The sequence below is a fragment of the Nicotiana sylvestris genome, chromosome 2 (genome assembly GCF_000393655.2).
Source record: "Nicotiana sylvestris chromosome 2, ASM39365v2, whole genome shotgun sequence".
Lineage (NCBI taxonomy): Eukaryota > Viridiplantae > Streptophyta > Magnoliopsida > Solanales > Solanaceae > Nicotiana > Nicotiana sylvestris.
The window spans coordinates 35374851-35393246 of NC_091058.1; positions in this window are offsets into that span (position 1 = coordinate 35374851).

Here is an 18396-nt window from a genome sequence, read left to right on the forward strand (position 1 = left end):
TTATTCTAAGCTCGAATTCTTAACCCTGAACCAGTGGTTCTGGGTGCTGATCCCCAGCAGAGTCGCCAGAGCTGTCACACCTCCTTTTTACGCGCCCGAGGGGCGCAGGGGAGTTTTTTCCAATTAAAGGACAATCGAAACGGGATTCGTTTAATTATTTCAGAGTCGCCACTTGGGAGATTTAGGGTGTCCCAAGTCACCAATTTTAATCCCGAATCGAGGAAAATAATGACTCTATATTATGGTCTGCGTACCAGAAATCCGGATAAGGAATTCTGTTAACCCGGGAGAAGGTGTTAGGCATTCCCGAGTTCCGTGGTTCTAGCACGGTCGCTCAATTGTTATATTCGGCTTGATTATCTGATTTTATACAAGCATGAACTTATGTGCCAATTTTATCTTTTAAACCGCTTTTATCATTCACTGTTATTTTTATAGGACTTGCAACGTCGTGAAAACATATCTCGAACCACGTTACATCAATGCACCCGTGATTATTGACATACCTTGACTCGGTTGAGATTTGGATTTGGGTCACATAAATGTGCACCCGATTTAAGAAAAATAAATTATTTAAGACGCGCCTAAAACAACTAACGTATGGTTGTTTTGGGGAAGGCCGTAAAATTTGCTAAACGGCATGTCCCGAATTCTAAGTGTTGTAATGTATATACAGTTAGAGGGCCCCGCCGCTGAGTCTATTTTATTTGACGAGGCTCGTCTCGTTCTACTTTTAAAAGGAATTCGCGACGTCATGGATATGCCTCTCGGATCACGTCACAATCAATGTACCCGTGATTAGAAATACATTTCGAATCCGTCGAGATTTGGATTTGGGTCACATAAATGTGCACCCGAGTTTAAGAAGGTAAGGTTTATTAAAGCGTATCCTAAAAAGACTAACGTGTTGTTATTTTAGGAGGGTTGTGAGATTTGCTAAGCAACCCGTCCTGGAAACTAAATGCTTCAATAATATACATTTAACGAGGGCCCCGCACCTGCGCGTTTTGTTTATTTTCATCGAGGCTCGTCTCGTCCTTATTTTAAAAGGATATCCTATAGCAACTACGTTTCTTGTGGTGTTTGTCTCTACTAATTGAAAGCAGTAAATAGCCCTAATCGATTACATGATTGCGAGCTTACTTATAACAGGATTTAAAATGCTTTTACAGAATAATAAAACGTGACTGCGATTATGGACAACTAGTCGAAAATTATGGGCCCAAACCTAGCTCATGCGAGATGGCCAGACTTGGGCCCCTGTTTTTCGATATGGGCCTAACTGATTTGTTTCGATTTGGGCTCGGCCTTCATGAGATTGAGGCCTAGAACTGATTCTTTGTTCTGTGAAATGAGTTTATCAATTTATATGGGACAATCTGGCAAAAGGAGAAAGAACTTTAACTAAAGTGGATAGTTTTCCTATTTGGCTTACATTAGAGAATATATTACACCCTCAGACTAAGTCTAAAAATACAACTTATTACACTGGGAATGTTTTTCACCTAACAGCACACATACATGACTAGCATTCATTAACCTACATTGATACACTAAGCATGTAGGCTACTTCTATTATCCAAACGAAAATGTAACTACTATATACTACATGACATTTAACACAACAGTCCACGTGTATATAAAAACAATCTGCAGGTCCTCTCTTTTGCATTCATGTTCAAACTCTCAGTTACATTAGTGGTATCGATTGTGTACCTGGTAAGGAGGACAAAGAAGAAAGGAATGATCAGCTAGGCAATATGCAGTGAATACAGCAGCGGCAGACACACAGCAACAACACAACAATCAACCAACTAAACCAAGTGTTTTCCACAGTCCGCGAACAACCAACAATAGTTCCCAGAACAAAAGAAACCAGCAAATAGTCGAATGCCAAACCAGTAATTCCAGACGAAGAGTAATGCACACCAGAAGTAAAAGAAGTTCGATGCAGCAAATAACAACAGTTCAGCAACCAACAAACAGCTCAGTCAGTGCAGATGACAGAACTTGGCCAAGGCAGCTTGACCAATATGAATTCTTATTCAACTTTCAGATGGTGTTTGGTTATAATCTATTTGGAAACTAACTTATGTTTTTCAGCTTTCTTTAAACTCAGTAAACCTTCCTTCAGACTAAAAGTTTCAGCTTTTAAACTAAAAATTCCAGCCTTTTGTTTTCTCTTTTTCTGAAGACTAAAAGTCCAGCCCCCTTTTTGTTTTCGAATGGCCTATTTATAAGCCAAAGACTAAGTGCAGCTAGGCTGCCCCCCCCCCCCATCTGCAACTTGCAGTCTGCCCATACCCCTTAAAGCCCATCCCTAAACATCTTTTGGTGTCAGCCCCCTTTATTCCCCACGCCTGGTTTTTGTTTAATCCAGAATTATGGGCTCATTTGTTTATTCATTTTAAGCCCCATACCCTTGTGTCTTGTTCCCCATTGGTATTAGTTTAATCCTAAATTAGTACCCTACTTGTCAGCCCATTTATACTAATCTTTTCTGTCTTTTTCAACACCCCAGAATGCCCTTGTTAACCCTGGATTATTACTGCCCTGCCTATTGCAGCATCAGGGCACTTTGGGCTTTGAACATTCGATTTCAGAACTGCCCCAACCTGGCCTTTAATTGTTTACAATGTAGTTACAAACTACCATTCATGGGTAATGCCCAACATTCAAATCACAATACAGGCTCATTAGTCATGCGACATTATTAGCTCATTCGATTCATTAGTTATAGAAAACTAATCGACGACATTTATCGAGTCGACTATACTAATTATAGCAGGTAATAATCAGTCGCTCGCATAAACAATACGTTCAGGGACCTAAGGGGTATCAGACAACTTTTGTTAAATTACTGGGCCTATATGAATTAGTTCATTTGACGATTAATCTAACTGACGATCATGTTTATCACAGAGAGTATTCAGAACAAACAGAAGACAATCGACCAAATAAAAGGCCTTTAACAGAGATGGAAGAAATCCGAAATAAAAATAACAACATAACAAACAAACACCACGAAACATGCTGACAACTTAATTAGAACTAAAACAAAAGAAAGGAAAACTTACCAAAAGAGTTTGAAATCAAAACGGACCCAAATCAGATTCAACTTCGAACTCTTGAGGCCGAACAAACTTTAATCAGGGTGTTCTCACATGAGAACACCTTGATTAAGGTCTATTAGACCTCAAACCCTTGTCAAGACCGGTCGGATTCCCCAGGTGCATGTGTTTCAAGTTCTGGATTTTCAGATCTAATTTTTAAGGAGTTGTGGGTAGATTCGGACCAAACCAAGCTTGGTTTGGTCACGAGGAAGGTTAGGGGAGTGGCTGATACAAAGATGGTGAGGTTTGGTGTAGATCGAGTTTTGTCTCGAATCTTCAAATCCAGATTCGAGACGATAGGAGATGATTCGAGGTTCGTGGTTAGTGGATTCGTGTTCAGGGGAGTGAGGGGGTCTTAGGGTGTTCAGGGGGTGGTCACCGGCGTTCGTGCCGCCGGCTTTAATGGCGAAGGAGACTAGGGCGGCTGCTAGGGTTTGGGGGTTTCAGGGTTCAGGGAAGGAGACGAGTGAGGGGTGGGGTTCGGATAGGGGGCGTGGGGTGTAAGGGAAGGTTTATATATGGTGAGGTTGATCGGATCTGAGCCGTTAGATCAGATGATCTCAACGGCTTAGATCTGATGCTGAGAAATGGGACGGGGTCGTTTGATAGTTAAACGGGGTCGTTTGGTTTAAGTGAGGGGTTGGGTCGGATTGGTTATTGGGTCGGGTTTGAACATGGGTCGCTGAAAGAGGTCCTGAACCGTTGGATCGGCTGGGACGGACGGCTCAGATTGATTTGCCTGAAACGACGTCGTTTCAGGAGATGCCTGGGTAGCCGGTTTTGGACTGGACCTGATCGAATTGGTTTGGGCCTATTTTTGGTTTATTTCCTTGGCCCAAACCGTTTTCTTCATTCTTTTCTCCCTTTTTTTTTCTTTTTTTTTTCTAATCTTAAAAAAATAAAATGAAATTCAAACAAACATAATTATCAAAATATTTAAATAGGTTAAATCGCACCCTAGAATATTTTTGTGAATTTTTCTTTTACTGAATGAATTATGGTCTAATTACCAGATCATACACATTTTGTACTTTGTTTAATAATAAAAAAAAAATGGACAAAATGGACAGACCCACACATGACTAGCAGCACACGTTACGGAAAATTGAAAATTGTACAGCGAAGCCTTTTGCCACTATTTTTATTTTCTTTTGGAGCGATTGTCCGTGAAGCAAAAATCACGTGCTTACAGTATTTATACATGTGTGACATAACTTACAATGATGTAAGCAAGGTAGTTAAAAAGCCTTCCACAGAAAGTTGACTACTGCATTGTTCCTGTACAGTAGCGTGTGCATGAAACAATTTTCCAGCTAGAGAGTTGACTTCATACAGTCTCATCGGGAACTGGTAAGGACCCGTTCCCTCAGTTGTTCCTTCCACTCTAAAGAGTTGAGCTATATCCCACGCTGGATCCCAACTTGGAACTTTGTGATCTTAAGGTATTGTAAATGTACAACAGGTTCCTTATCTGGTTCTGGATGGTAAGTTTGTTAGATCACAAAACATAAAGTAAAGTACTTATGCCCAAAGAACTTGTAACCTATCAATTTCCCTTTTTTGATGATGACAAACTTAGAATTTATATTCCCCTTGAGAACCGGATCTCCCCATTATTTCCCCTATGAATAAGCCATATCCCCCCTAATAACCAAACCTAAGGAGTTGATCACAACTGGTTCCTCAAGACTGTTTGTCAAATCATCAAAACTCAAAATACCATAACTTATCAGTTTCCCCTTTTTTGATAATGACAAACCCATAATTAATATTCCCCTTGAGAATCAGATTCCTTACATGTATTGATCATATCTGGTTTGTACCCAGTTACTTGAGAACGTTTGTTATCATCAAAACATGACATAGTGTAACTTAGAGCAATTTCTCCCTTTTTGATGATGACAAATCCAAAATTAATATGCCCTTTGAGAACCAGATTCCTCACATGTTTCCCTACGGATCAGACCTATAATCAACATATTATCAGCAACGTTCCCTTTGCGAAGCAGAACTATCTTTCATGTACAACACAACATATCAATTCGATTCTGTTCCTCCCCCATGTTGACACCTATATAACTTCTCCCTTTTGGCAACACAACATAAACAATAACAAAAACAACAAGTGAATGCCATTGCATAAAATAGAGTGATTGCCCATAGTAGAGTAATTATAATAAAACACGGTAGTTTCAACAATGTATAATATGACAATTTAAACAACTAAAGTACCAATGTCATCAAATATAGGAATCAAAAAAAGATAAGAATTCAATGGAGTTTGGAAGGAGTGAAACACACGGATCACTGGGCAGGAGGAAAAGTAATGGGCTAAGGCCTTGATGAGCTTGTCCATTAAATGATCATCTGCTATCTCAGTTCCTCCACCTGTTTCCTCAATCTTTCATTCTCACCCTTCAACTTAGCATTCTATTCTGCCAAGGGTCCACGAGGACCTGGTTCTCAACCTATCTAAGTAGGCTGAACTATCAATCAGATCACCAAGAATCTTCCCAAGCTTCTTCTCATCAAGAACAAACTCAGTCCCATGCACATATAGCATTAGAGTATCACATAAAACATAGAAGGTTTTACTTCTTCTTTATATACGTTGGGACTTAGAGGAACAAAGAGGTGATTCTATTATTGGAACTCAACAATGTCAAGAAGTTCCTCCATTTTTCAGCAATATCAGAGTCAACACTCTGCCTAACAGCACTTTTTGAGACTTCAGAGTTTTCTACCTCTCCAAACCTGATGACTCAACCTTTTGCTTCTGCAAGGAACTAGGTTCCTCACTTACACTACCCTTTCTATCCCTGAATAACCATGTTTCCCTCTTTTTCTTCTTAATCTTCTGCTGCATCTTTCTCACCCAACTTTCTTTTCTCCATTTTTTTGTCACTTCATTCTCTATTCCACAATCACATCAGCAGGTCACACCACTTCATCATCACTGGATCGGAAGTTTGTTTAAACACAAAACTCAGAAAGAAAAAGATCATCATTAAAATTGACTTCCTAAGAAGGACTTGAGGGATCAGGTCCCTCATTCAGTTCTCACATTTACCAATTTCTCCATCCTTCAAGACTTCCACAAATTCAGCAACAATTTCAGTCTCACGCTCTAGAATATTAGATCTACCCTGTTCCCTTTCAGTTAAACTTCCATCAAAATCTACCAAAGACTTTTTGGGGTTTTGATTCAGATGGAGTTAGGATTTTGGAAAGTGACAGAGTTGGGTTCACTTCTAGCATATTTGGAAAGAAGGATTCTTTTTGAGATAAGGTTGATTTTGGTTTGGAAGAAAAGAATTGGTTTTAGTTGGGTGTAAGATAGAAAAAGTGGTTTTTTTGGGGGGCAAAGGGTCAGTTCAGAAGAGGTTTAACATTTTGGACTTCAAAAATTAGGAGAGAGGCAGGGGAAAGGCGAAAATAAATTAATGACATGACACTTCAGCAGCTTAAAAATGTATATAAGTATTAGAGAGACTACTAACCTGAGTCGCAGAAACCAGGTTCCTTGACGGTTTTTGAAAATATGAGCAAAGACTTCTAGAAGTGCAATGTCATTGTTACTTGTTTTGTCCTGAAACTGCCATATGTGTATACCTGTAATGGTATAACTTTGAGTTAGATGTCACCGAAAAACACTTTTTAGCATTGTACTTTTCCTTCTTAACATAGCCAATCATCGAGGGACCATGTCCCTCTATTAAGCTTGGTCAACCCCAACTCCAGATGATTTCTTTCAAAGTGTAACTGCTCACGCCTTAGTGAAGATGTCTACTATATGTTCCTCCGTCTTTAGGGATAGTAGAGAACCAGGTCCTGCATCCATTTGAGATATCTTAGGATTCTCTAGGTAGCTTTCAGATGAGATTCCTTTGGATTGGATTGAAACCCGGCATACAGACCCATACTAAAAACAATATCTGGTCTGCTACAGAAGTAACCCTATGATACCTCTATACATGGTCTGATTTATAGGGGAACTGGGTTCATCCATGTCTAGACGAGTAGCTTTGGCGATAGGAGTGACAATTATTTTTGATGTCTCCATGTCAAATCTCTTCGTACATCATCCACGACTTTGTTTTCTGCTTCAGATATTGTGATTGAGGGATCAGGTTCCTCTATGTCGGCTGGAGTTTCATCTTTAGTTCTGAGGAACAGGGTCCATGTAAATCTTGATTAGTCATCCACAATGACAAAAATATGTACCTCTTTCCTCCTTTACTTGGCACCCTCATAGATCCACATAGATCCATATGGAGGAGATCAAGTGGCCTTGAGATGCTAACTTCCTTTTTGGGCTTGAAAGAGAATCTGACTTGCTTTCCTTTTATACATGCATCACACACCCTGTGATCCTTGAAGCTTGACTTTCGCAGACCACGAACCAGGTTCTTCTTGACCAATTTGTTCAGCAGCGTGAAACTTGCAGGACCCATCCTTCTGTGCTATAGCTCAGCATTATCATCAACAGCACTTAGACAGCTAAGATCCCTTCTCGATCCTTCCAACTCCTAGAATGTATCCTTTCTTCCCATTTTCTAAGGATACAATCCCTCCCTACAGGGCCTTCAATGAAAGGAAATCATTTGTACTTCCAGTCATGTGCTTCGAGCAACCGCTATCTATGTACCAGTGTTGATTGCTCCCTTTCACTATTCCCTGCATAAGAAAATCAATGGTTAGACTTAGGAACCCAAATAAGTTTGGTCCCTTGTAATGAGGAAAGGGGTGAATGAGGGCTTTTTTTGTCCAAGAAGGCATTATACGTTTTTTATGTGAAGGATCAGGTTCCGTAGTAGCAGTTACTTTTTCAGCAAAAACTTTGTTTTTCTTTGAGACTGAATTCTGGCCTTACAATTTTCTTTAAAGTGCCCAGTATTGCCACAGTGAGTGCAAAACCAATTGTCAGGTACAATAACGTACTTGCTATGAGGGTTTTAGGAAGTCTTTTTCCTTTGGAACCCGATTCACTGCATGTTTCCCCCATTGTTTGTGTACAAGGCAGTGATAGTATCAGAGGACCAGGTCCACTTAAGTGATTTTTCAAGATCACTCTTCCTAGTTTTCCTGAAGTTGTTTGTTTTTCTCAAGCTCGGCACACAAACTAGATTTCACTAATTTTAACTCATTTTCAAATTTAAGGTGTGCCTTACTTGCAACTTCCTTTCCCGTTTGAGTGTTCACAAGCCTATTTTCCCTTCTTAGTTCCTCAATTGTTTCCTTTAGGTCTACAACTACCACCAATAGGTCATCTCTCTCGTGCTCTATATTCGCAATTCTCTCAGTCAAGGTATTTTTTTTCCAGTTTTAAACTCTCAATGGTCTCTCTTAGATCAACCACAACCACCACTAGATCATCTCTCTCGTGTTCTATTTCTCATAGTTCTGTGGTTAGTGCATCTTTATCATCAATGGGACTGTGATAAGCATCAATTAAAACATTTTCCAAAGATATAAGGTTCTTTTGAGAATAGGATTTCAAATTTCTTTGAACATCCAGAAGGTTTACCTCATTATCATCGTCGTCATCTCCATCATCATCAGATTTTTCCATCAATGCAAATATGGAATCATATTTTGCAGCTTTACTTTCAACGACCATTATGGAGGTGTCTGCCTGTTCATCATCACCCTCAGATTCACTAGAGGAATATCCTCAGGCATCCAGAGCTTGATTTACAATATTATCAGCGAACTCTCTTCTCTTGAACTTTCTATCGGGTACCGGGTTCCTCTTAACCATCTTGTCAGCATTGTGTTTGTAATGGTCCTGATTGTGGAGAGGACAATCTTTGATGAAATGTCCTGACTTTCTGCACTTGTGACAACAATTGTATCCTTTAGTGTTTCTAATAGAGCCGCCCTTCTTGGGAATGCCTCCATTTCTACGAACAATTTTCTGAAATCTTAATGTTCTGTCGGTTGATTGACTTTCCTCGAAGTTTGGTGGAGCAGCAGTGTAGATCCTTTCTATGTGTTAACCTTTTAGAAAGAACCTGCTCTAATACTAATTGATAGAAACTAAGCGTCCACCAAATTGTATAGAGAACTGGGTTCTCTATCAGTTCCCACTATAAGCAACAGACTATCAGTATAGGGAATCAGGTTCTTTATTTGTTCCCACAATTAGTAAATACATAACACAGAGGAATTCTATGTGGAAAACTCCTATCTCAACGAGATTAAAAACCACGACCTATCCTTGTAGGATTTCAACTTCACTACGGAGCAATCTTTAGATTACAACTTATTATAATGTAGGAATTGACCTCTTAATCTCTCACTAACTTGTAACTACACTATTACAAGCCACTTTGTAATAACTCTATTACAAAGACTTAATCACTCACTAACTTGTAACAACACTATTACAAGACACTTTGTAATAACTCTATTACAAAGACTTCACAACTCGACTAATTCTAACCAAGACACAAACACAAGGGTTTATGATTTACAAAGGGTTTCTTACACAATGCTTCTAACTAAGGTAAGTAGGAGTTACAAATGAAGAACAAATAACAAAGACTCAACAAACCTAAGGACTTAAGATATCTTCAATCTTTGGATCTGGTCCTTGAGGTTGCAACAACTTTGTTCTTGAGAGAGGTTGTGGCTAGCACTTGAGAGAATATTTTCTTTTGATTTTTCAAGTGTTAGAGAGATGAAATCCCTTGCCTCATGTTGATAATATGTGTGTGTGATGTCATCAAGGATGATGCAATAAAGTGCCATTTACTTTGGCCTTAGCAAGCTACACTTGTGCTGCTATACTACTGCCAGACGGTACAGTGCAACAACCTGCCAAACAGTGCAGTGCAACAACTTTTACAGCTGTAGAGTTGATTGTACAACGACGATGGAAACTGATCCCTATCTGGTCCCTTTTCTATTTCCTTATCTGATTTTATTTAGAATTGAACCAGACATCTGACTAGTTATTCTGAATGCAAGGGAACTTAATTTTATCAGATTCCTTATCTTATTCTCTCATGAAGTAAGTTATTTTATCTTCATTGGTTGTATTTATACATGTATGACATCACTTACAATGATGTAAGTAAGGTAGGTAAAAAGCCTTCAATAGAAAGTTGATTGCTGCACTATTCCTGTACAATAGCGTGTGCAGGTAGCAACTTTTCAGCGGGAAAGTTGACTTTATACATTCTCCTCAGGAACTGGTAGGGACCTATTCCCTCAGTTGTTCCTTCCAATCTGAAGAGTTGAGTTATATCTCACGCTGGATCCCAACCTGGAATTTTGTAATCTTAAGGTCTTGTAAATATATAACAGGTTCCTTATCTGGTTCTGGATGGTAAGTTTGTTAGATCATCAAAACATAAAGTAAAGTACTTATGCCCAAAGTACTTGTAGCTTATCAAGAGGGCCCTTTTATAAACGACACTGATGAAGATGACGTCTCATCTTCATATTGGTGTAAATATATGAAAGAAGTATAAAGAAAAAATAATTTGAGTAAGTTTTATTCTTGAACTTTCAATCTTTGTACATCATTCTTTGTTTATGTAATACAACATTTACAACTCCTTCACAAATGTTTTATTTACAAAAGGTTCAAAAATTTTGGGTTTATAATCCCGTGACTAAAAACTCAAATATTTTGGAGGGGCCACTTTTTTGGCTCTTAGGCTGATTCAAACTTGAATTTTGACTTTTTGTCTTCTTGAATACCTGATACTTTTGTCTTCTTGCCTTTTGCCTCTTCATATGTATATAGTCCCCCCAGTGTTAGAGTTTTGAAGTATGAAATCTCGAGCATCAGATCGTTTCTTCCTTTGGTCCATTCCCTGAAAAGGAAAATATAGACGAGACTCGAAAGTATATATTTAGATGATGACTGCTTAACCCTTTTTTATCAGAAGGGTTGTAACCTATACCGGAAATAATACAGTGTTCCTCGTGTCTTTCGTGTTTAATATCATTATTTGGCATTTCAGGAAATTTATCCGAGTACTAAGTTTTCTTGGCACTTTAGAAAATTATTTGAGAGCTCATACCTAGTCTTTTAGACTTAAAATATATATTTGGATGCATCGTTACATGTGCGGTGTCTTAATATTGCACCTTTGGGTGTCTAACTTTAACATAAAAGAGGGCCCCTTTATATATTTTAAACGCTATGAAGAGGACGTCTCCTTTTCATTCAGGCGTAAAATAAGATCGATTGATCCGAGTAGACTTTTAGTCTGAGGGAGTATTAATCCCGGTAAGATTTACAAGAGTATTGACCTCATTAAAATTTACGGGAGTATTGATCCCATTAAGATTTAGGGGAGTATTGATCTCGGTAAGATTTTGAGTTTGAGAGAATATTGATCCCAAATAAACATATATCTTAGTAGATTTGTCCTGAAGAGACATTTAATCTGATTGGATTTTGAATCCAAATTGGAGTATATGAACATACTTCCAAGTAGAGAGGGACACATGTCCGAAATAATATTTGAGATTTTTATTTATATATGCGGGATAATCGATCCGAGTCATAATACAATTAGCCATTAAGAAACGCTTATATATTTAACTTGAATGGTCGTTGTTGGACTGAATATAAGTCACGTGTTTATTCAAAGTGAACTTTATTCTGGTGACATATTTGCATACATTTATCTTGACTTATATGTAAAACTCTCGTTTTTACCGTGGGATTCTTGACTCTGACATGGAGTTCTCGATCCTTTTTGTGTATGTGTAGTATATGTATTTTTGAAGAACTCATTCAACACTGTTTGAAGTGTTTATGCTTGTATGAGCAATACAACTAACTGAGTTGAGATGGTAAATAATGTCGGAATATTCTTAGGAATTCTATCTCCCAAGGCAATCAATTGTTTGTATCACTTATTATAATGTCAGGTCAAATTGACTAATCTTCAAGTATAAGTAATCTCCCTAGTGTTTGAGTTTTGAGGTATGAGAATTCAAACACTGGAATCATAATTAGACAGTCCGCAGTTTAATAGTCCCCGGTAGGATAGTTAGTTCCGATATTGATGGACTTTCAAATGGTCTAGTTCCAACATAGGGACGGTACCAGAGCTCTTTTTATCAAATATTTTGTACTCTGATCGGGAACTACGGAGGTTCTAAAATGTTATCGAGGATCATGCCATATCTTTATTTGAGCTATTCATACTGACTTTGATGAGTTTTCGATTTAAGGCCTTATTACCAGAGTAATTTTCATTGCTTTCTTTATAAATTTCTAGCATCATATATTTTGTTTGTTTGGTCCATGTGGTATTTTAGCTTTTGGAGCTTTGAATATTCTCAAATATAATTCTCCTTCAACAAGGCAGTACGGGATGAGACACACTCAGAGTTATCGATAGCATGCTTATCTTTGGATAAAGTCCCATTCTGCAAGTAATAAATGAATTTATTATGCCAATTCCAAATTAAATTAGTCAGGCTTACCTCATTTCATTCTAATTGATGACAGATCAGATCGCCTAAATAAGAGATGACTCGATCCCGAGACTGTTTGATCCGGAAATGATATTTCTCAACAAGAGCCCGGAGTAGCTTTCGGAGTCAGTGATATCAGCAGTAGATCCGAGACTAGTACATCCAGCTCGATTTTCTTGGGCTGCATAGTTTTCTTGGATTTGATCAATCATTAAATCAATATTTTTGCTCTGTGTCCCCCAGCTAATTCAAGCCATGTAGCATATGCTTCGTACTCGGCTTTGTTGTTAGTAATAAAATAACTTTTATGAATTATCTAACTACTTTCCTTGATAGGCATTAAGCATTTTTCCTAACTCAGGAATTTTAGTATTTGTGTACCTAATTGTGCAGAAAGTTCAGATCCCAAGAATTATTCCAGAAATAACATGTACTATTTTTTTTAGCTTCGGGTAATATGTTCGAGCTAAGATTAATCATGAAATCTGCTAAACTAGTGATTTTATAGTCATACACGACTGATAAATAATACTAAGTTCGACTACTCATTTAGCTAGCTTTCCTAACAGTTCATGTTTATAAAAAATATTGCATACTGAAAATATAGTGACTACGGGAATTGAATGAGATTGAAAATAAAGCCTTAGATTTAGGGCAACTACAATTAATGCTAACTTATTAAAATATAGATATGTAGTTTTCGTATCTAAGAGAATTTTATAATAGATATGAGAATGTGTACCTTTATCTTCTTGAAGTAAAATTACATTTACCGAGACATCCGAGATAATTTGGTGTACCAGCAATCATCTTTCTCCTCGAAATTTTGAAATTAATGATGTGTTGTTGTTAGCTAGCAAGCTCGAATGATTCGACTTTTCGGACTAAATCGATCTTTCAAAGTTCTATAACTTTATCTTTTATTATTTGACTCTAGTTTCTTCTTTTGCTTGACCGAATTATACCGCGGGTCAATATTGAGCATATAAACCTTTATCTCTGGTGGTATACCTGTTATGTTAGCATGGAGGCAAGCAAATCAATTTTTTGTTAGCATGTAAAAGTTTAATCAACTTACCTTTAAATTCGGTGTCGAGTCTCGACCAATGTAAAACTTCCTATTTGGGAAGTCAATGATAATTTCTAGTTCTTCAGCATTTGACCTCGTGGCTTCTGATGCCTTCGGTTCAATGATTGATTCCAAAAATATTTGTATAATTGTCCAAGTTTATTAATGAACCTTCCTTCCTCGTGGTCTATTCCATCCCGCAGCTATCTCTTCTTTTTTCAGTTGTTAGGTGTGGTATCTTTGTAAGCAATCACGTGGGTGTTTTACCCATATTCTTCCTAATCTTCATTCTTCTCCTGTGAAATTTTACAATTTAGCAAGGTAATTCCTTACCTGTTCGGGTAGATCCGGATCTTTTCTAGCCCGTGAAGAAAATCTCGTATCTCTTTGCTCGGACCTGTTTTTTAGATTTTTGTGTTTAGATTCAGATCACCCAAGAATCACATCCGTTTGATCTCCGGACCTGTTTTTGACTTTCAATTGAATGAACATGTCTTCCTCTATTTGAAGCTTTGTATTATATCAAATGTCAATTTTACTCCTCAATTCCTAGAAGATCCGGCGTTATTTTTCTGACTCCTTCAATTGGATCCGGAATTACCTCGGTTTGGTTTTCGAACCTGTTTTTGGACATCTTATTAGTGTTAATTCGACTTACCGTATTTTCTTCTGTTTAAATCCTGGTGCTGTAATAGTTATGCATATCATTCTTATATGATAGATAGGAATTTCTGGAGGTGTTCTATCCACTCGTTCTGTTCCTTGATCTGTTCCTGTAAGGTTAGAACTAAATTTTGCAAATTAAAATTACCTAGTGTATCTAAACCTCATGTTTCGAAACTGTTTTTACAGATCTGTTATAATAAGTTTTGGTACTAATAGTTGCGGTACCAATATATCGATGTACATTCTCCATTTTTCTCTGCTTGTTGCTTGCTTATCGTTATCATGGCTAATCTTCCCTTTTTATTTTACATGGTAAAACCATCTTCAATTTGGTTGTCCTCAACTGTGTTGATTGGCAAATTTCGGCCATGATAGAGGTTTAAACTAAAACAAGTGAATATTAACAAAACTTTTTACTATATTTGGATGAATAGCAAATTTGTTTGAGTTCCCGGTAACGGAACCAAATTGTTTAACCCAAAAAATAGTTTTCAAGGTCAAAACAATAGTTTTATATGACGGGCCACAAGTAACCGATTCAATCTGAAAGATATAAATTTTCGTTAATGCAACATGATAGAGATGTGGAAAATAAATTCAATGACAGATAATATAATAAAAATAAAGCAGAGAAGAAAGAATTCTTATTGAATAATCCTTGATAGGATAATGAGCCGAACAGAGCTTGAAGATCGGAACTTTGGCTAACTTGAGAGCAATATGCTATAAATTACAATCTATAAAATTGTAGAGAAGAAAATTAGATTCCTCTGATGAAGGTAAAAGTATATCTATTTATAGGGCTAAATCTAAACAACTATTCTCCTTGAATTATGGGTCCATTATGAGCATTTACTCAATCCATCTTTTACTTTTGGAAGAATTGTATCAGCTGTGTAAATGCTAGAATTCCGTAATTGATGAGTTAATTCCGTAACTGATGAGTTAATTCCAAAACTGATGAGTTAATTCCGCAACTGTTGAGTCAATCTCGTGCCTGTTGAGTCAATCTTGTAATTGATTGCCTTGTTCTAACCGTTACAATCATTTATTCATTTAGTGTGTGTTACATAATTGATGTGTAACTAATGATGTAATGATGGTAAATTCCATATAATTCGAGATTAATTGATTCCTTCCTCATTTGTAATTATGAGATATTCTCCCGCACCTAATCTAGACTATTTTATGATGATCAGTTCCGAGACTAACAGGCACGGTACGAGTATGTTTGGTCCCGAGGGTGTTTCACATATCATCTTTACATGTCATTCTTCACTTTTCTCCAAACTTTACCGACACGTATCACCATTTAATAGACTCACGTGGCGACTCTATTTTTCACTAATACAATAATGTGTCAAAGTATGAACTTCCTGAAAAATGACTTAGCCTGGATCTTTTTTTTTTTTTTTTTTTTCAATGTTTCATTGGGGAGTGAATTATACTTTTTAGGAAAAATCATTTATGTATGATTGAGAATAATGTTAGCATATCCAGCAGTTTGCTTGATGAAGTTCTAGAGTATTAAAGATTGATAATAATGTATGATTATTCGTTGGAGCTCTGATATAAAGTAAGATATGATTAATTGTGAAGGAAAATGGGATTCATCATTATGGGATTCGTTTCACAGGTGAACACCCCTTCCACCTCCAGCAGTACAATTAGCAATTAGTATTCATGTAACTGCAAGCCAAAATTATGTTTTGATCAGCAACAATATACTTTTTTCACTTTGCCTTATGATAAATAAATAATTTTTTTAAAAAAAAAAATCTGTAAGCTCATGGATTCCAGGTGCAGCATTTTAAAGAAAGGAATCTCCAAGATTAACATTCACACGTTCATTAGGTTATAAGACTTCTCATACCACAAAAGAATTCCTCTCCCTCTAAATATTTTTCACACTCATCAACAATTATAGACCACCACGATTTGGTATTTCTTGACATTGAATATAGAGTAAGAGCAATATCCACCAAAAGGATAAGATAGTTTGACTAATTTATACTTTAATCTAAAATGTATAACCAAATAGTCACAACACCATCCCAGTGGAAACATCACTCTGGATACATGAGAAACTATTAGAATATTTCAAAAGAACAAAGGCAACTGATTCAATATATGAAAATGCATTTACACATTGCTATATATATGCCCACTGACCAGGGAATTTCCTACAGAACACAAAAGGCAACTCATTCAATAAATGAACACATCCAACATAGATAGTTCCTCATTCCATAACTCCATTAATTTGCTATTAATTAAGTTGCAGCACACATTTTAAGATAAGATAAAGTAGGATGTGAAGTTCCAAAATACAAATTTCACACATCTTTTTAGCTTATTTTTTGTATACTTCATTCCACAACAGGAAAAGGGATGTCGCCCCACATTCTTTCAACATGTCACAACAAATAAGTAAGGCCTTGATTGTAGCAACTTCGAAATTTATTGCGGAAAAATGCAGAAGAAACAACTGGCTTTTATGAGGGCTTTAAGTTGAATAGAAAAGAAGCATACTCCCCACCAAATGAACATCATCACAATCATATGCTACTGCGCACACACACATAAAAGGAAATATTGAAAAGGTACTAGAAAGAAAAAAAAAAGTTTCATTAGATTTTTTCGTAGTACGTTTAGATTCTTTCGTAGTACGTTTACTTTTTCTTTATTTTTCATTTTTATGTTTTCCATCATTGCCTGTATGAGGAATGTGATATAATTTAAAGAAGTTGATTAAACTTAAAATAGAAAGTAGATAGGGTTGTTACAATCAAATTAGAAAACGGTAAAGCTAATACATAATGGACCAATTCATCTGTTTATAGATTACAATATATTTTTGTACACAAATTATGAAAAGGAGAAATTTTGGTGATTTAAAACACAAGAGAGACTGCACCACAAGTCAAAATCTCACATAGAGATATGTGTAATTCACTCTAAAAAATACTCCTATATAAAAGGTAAAAGATTGGAACATAAAGCGATATTTGAGCTGTAAATAAGGAAATATAATAATCAAATCCCTTTATCCAGAGCACATCTTAGGAGTTAAGAAACTCAATTGGAGAGGAAATCGGAGTAATTTATGGCAGCTTGGCGCTTTGATTATAATGGAAGGGTCTAAACTGCGATAGCCGAGGCATTCTTAAGTCTCAAATGTCAATTTATTTTATTCTTTATTGTGGTCAATGATGTAATTATTGGAAAATTACGGGGCCTAACTCACTTTTTAATTTATAGTTTCTTTCCACGTTGGTAGCTATTGTCTTCTAGTGGAACAGAAGAATATGTAAGAAAGAAAGCAGTTACATAGAGTAAAATCGTTAGCATCATCTAGCCTAGGCTATTCACGGTTTGACGAAAACCGACCCAAATCGAAAATCAAACCAAATCGATTAAGTAAATTAATATTTTTTTGATTTGGATTGGTTTTGGTTTTAAATTTTAAAAATCGATAATATTTGGTTTGGTTCTATTATAAAAAACCGAAAATTAAACCAAATCAAACCGATTAATTATATACAAAATTTAATAATTATTTATATACAATATAATATCTTTTTCTGAATAATTTTAAATATTTTATGCAATTTAATTGTTATTTTGAATTTTGGTTTATCCTACTTATATCTTAAAAGATTCCCTAAGCCCGAAACAATAGGAATCGACCAATTTTCTTTTCCTTAAGAAACTTTAATTCTCTAACCGTCTGCACATACTTTTGCCTAACAACAACAACAACAACAACCCAGGAAAATCTCACAAGTGGGGTCTGGGGAGTGTAGTATGTACGCAGACCTTACCCCAAGGCTGTTTCCGAAAGACCCTCGGCTCAAGATAATAAGAAAAACAAGAAAAACAAAAGGGGAGAATATTAGTTTCACCATAGAGATCATAGGAAAAATAGGAACCTAAAATGCATAAGAAAAATACAAGGCAGAAATGATGGCTAGTAAATAGATCTAGCACCGAAAAGAGGAAATATTAAGACACGATAATGCCCCTAGTAATTTTCGATTAAAACCTTACCAGACTAGGCTCACAATGGAACAAAGTAACGCAAGACTCTTCTCTTTTGCC